Source organism: Pongo pygmaeus, chromosome 10 (assembly GCF_028885625.2).
Source record: "Pongo pygmaeus isolate AG05252 chromosome 10, NHGRI_mPonPyg2-v2.0_pri, whole genome shotgun sequence".
NCBI lineage: Eukaryota > Metazoa > Chordata > Mammalia > Primates > Hominidae > Pongo > Pongo pygmaeus.
The window spans coordinates 130,767,862-130,771,290 of NC_072383.2; the positions used below are offsets into that span (position 1 = coordinate 130,767,862).

The 3,429-nt window shown below is 48.8% G+C and overlaps 1 pseudogene; it reads right to left on the minus strand.

The window, feature by feature from the left end:
- Nucleotides 1-1,047: 1,047 nt before the first annotated feature.
- LOC129010783 (protein C1orf43 homolog) lies at nucleotides 1,048-1,767 on the minus strand (annotated as a pseudogene).
- Between the last annotated feature and the right edge of the window lie 1,662 nt (nucleotides 1,768-3,429).

Below are 3,429 nucleotides of genomic sequence, written 5' to 3' on the forward strand. Positions count from 1 at the left end.
ATTATGTTGTTGCAGACCCAGTTCCGATTGTTAAAGTACTGGGTTATCAGTTCTAAGGCCCTGGCAAAGGTAGTAGGAACAGGTCCCACCTAACTGCCCATGTCAAGAGCTGTATGCCTAAACTGGGAGGGACACCAGGGACAAGACTCCCTGGGTTCATAGCCTAGGGGCCTAAGGACGCAACATAGATCTTCCTTAGAGCCCTTTGGAGACACAACCTGCTCTAATACTTGGGAGAGGAAGTGAAAGTCTGAAGCATTAGTATCTAGGAGGCAGGGATCAGAGGAAGTAGATTCAGCAGTAAGGAGAATTTTGCAGCTACACTTTCAAGAAATTCGTGGTCAGGACCCAGGAAGCATGAGTCAGAAGGAAAGGTAGGGGTGCATGCATGGGCAACTGTTCAGTAAAGACTTCTGGTCATGCCATAATCTCAACTGGCTAATGACGGGAGTTCGGGACGACAGCTTTCTGCCTCTGGTCGGCCTTCAGCCTCCCCAGGAAAATTGAAAGTGGAAGCTGGTTCCAGGCAGACCACGCTCCCAACCCAGAAGGGTTGGGGGTTGTTAGAAAGCCCTTTCCCAGACAGCCTCACACCTGAGTCTTAAGTCCAGTGTTTTTGTTTTTTGTTTTTTTAGGCTACACCAATTTTGACATTTTACTGGGCTAAACAAAAGACAAGAAAAATGCACACAAAAGTAAAAACTTCTTTTACTAGCTCGTATAGTTGCATCTGCTTTCTTCTCTTCTTTTTTTTTTGAGACACAGTTTCACTTTTGTTGCCCAGGCTGAAGTATAATGGCATGATCTCAGCTCACCGCAACCTCTGCCTCCTGGGTTCAAGAGATTCTCCTGCCTCAGCCTCCCAAGTAGCTGGGATTACAGGCATGTGCCACCATGCCTGGCTAATTTTGTATTTTTAGTAGAGACAGGGTTTCTCCATGTTGGTCAGGCTGGTCTCAGATTCCCGACCTCAGATGATCCTCCCGCCTCCGCCTCCCAAAGTGCTGGGATTACAGGTGTGAACCACTGCGCCCGGCTGCATCTGCTTTCTAATGTAAGAGACTGATCTAATAGTCTAGAACCTGACAACTCTTATGGTATCATGGATTTTGTTTATATTGCTTTATGAAGGTCATTGCATTGTGGGAACAGTCCAACACTGCTATACCAGCTCCCTCTGACACGTTCCCCTCCAAACTCACACACAGTGGCCAGCTCACTCAGGGCCTCCTGATAGCATAGGTACTCATTCTGGCCAAAGACCCCTGTCCCATAGCGGGCTGTCTCATAGCCATCCAAAAGGGTATCAATGAGGGCTTTGCATACACCCTTGAAAGTCATACTAGTGTTTCACAGATCCAGCAGGTAGGAGCAGAAATTCTTGCCCATTAAGGAACGGGGATGCTGGCCTTCAGAATGAAATGGGATCTCAGAGGTACGAATGGCATCTAGAGCTTTCATCCTATACAGATAGTTGTAGCAACTTTGATTTCCCTGGGTTTCCAGTTGTAGTAGTCTAACATCATCATGTGCAAGGAGCTGGGGCTCATACTTGATATCCTGAATCCTGGAGAGTCGAATATCAATCTCCTCTTTCAAGTCCTTGGGGGCATTGTGTCCCACAGGGACATGAGGTCCCCTTCAAGATTTCATTGCAAAGCGCATGATTTGCCTCTTCACAAAAATAAATGGCAGTACAAACACCAGGCTCCCATAGGCCATCGCCAGCACATTCACCCCAGATAGCCAGTTACTGCTGGACGCCATGGCCTCCCTACCTCGCGCAGAATTGTTCGGGTTTACCCCGCTGTCCTGGCTGTTCAGCCCAGGCTCTGCCAAAGCGACGGCGCCTGGGTCCCCTGGAGCTCCCTGGCCGTTTCCTTATGGGGGAAGACCAAGCCAGACCCGGCCTGAAAACATGGTGGACTGGCAGGGGCAAGTTCAGCGTTTTTAACCAGCCAACAGGTGCCCAGTATTTTCCTCCAATTCTAAGGAAGGATAGGATAGAATAGCAAGCGAAAGTGGTCCAATATTACTCACCACTTTGGAGGTCCCTTCATGGTCACCAAAATGTTACTGGGGGAGGGGGGGTCCTTGTTCTTAGACCTCCCAAGATGGTGGCAAGCCTCTTGTTCTCTGACCTGGGGTTCTTGGCCTCACTGATTCCAAGGAATGGAATCTTGGGCCATGAGGTGAGTGTTACAGCTCTCTTAGAAGCCGTGGGTCATGGAAGAGAACCATGGAACCCAGCAACTAGTGTTCAGCTCAGTTAGGATGAACCTGGGCACTTAGCCGTGCAGGAACAATGGCGAGCCTTTAGCTCGATGTGGGGCAGCAATGGGCGCCTTGCTGGATCAGGAGTGGAGCCGATGCCCTGCCAGACCTGGACGGGTGGAAGTCAGCAGCGGGTCTGCAACGGCAGCATTCAGCAGTGGTGGACAGCAAGCGAAATCTCAGCTTGAGCCGTAACAAACACGGAAGAGAAGAGTGTGCAGTTGCAAGATTTAATGGAGTGAAAACAGAGCTCCCATAAAATAGGAGGGGACCTAAAGGGGGTTACCACTGCTGGCTCGAATGCCTGAGTTTATATCCCGATCATTGTCCCTCTCCCTGCGCTCTCAGGTGTTAGATGATTGGCTATTTCTTTACCTCCTGTTTTAGCCTAATTAGCATTTTAGTGAGCTCTCTTTACTACCTGACTGGTCGGGTGTGAGCTAAGTTGCAAGCCCTGTGTTTAGAGGTGGATGCGGTCACCTTCCTAGCTAGGCTTAGGGATTCTTAGTCGGCCTGGGAAATCCAGCTAGTCCTTTATCTCAATATGTCCTTTTGTATCTGTCTTCTTTCACAAGAATCACGTTTTCAAGATTCACCCACATTGTGTGTGAAAAAAACAACAAGAAAAAACAAAAACTCTACTCCCCAAATGCTCGGGAAGACTGATTTGAGTGATAATAAAACTCTAGTCTCCCACACAGCCGGCTCTGCGTGAATTACTCTTTTTCGTTGTGGTGTTGTTGTTGTTGTTGTTGTTGTTTTTGGAAACAGAGTCTTGCTCTGTCACCCAGGTTGGAGTACAGTGGTGCGATCTCAGCTCACTGCCACCTCTGGCTCCTGGGTTCAAGTGATCCTCTTGCCTCAGTCTCCCAAGTAGCTGGGACTACAGGTGTGCGCTGCCATAACCAGTTAATTTTTGTATTTTTAGTAGAGACAGGGTTTTGCCATGTTAGTTAAGCTGGTCTTGAACGCCTGACCTCAGGTGATCCACCCGCCTCGGCCTCCCAAATTGCTGGGATTACAGACATGAGCCACCATGCCTGGCCAAATTATTCTTTCTCTATTGCAATTCCCCTGTCTCCATGAATCAGCTTTGTTTAGGCAGTGGGCAAGGTGAACCCCTTGGGCGGCTACACTAAGATTGCAGAGTGTTAA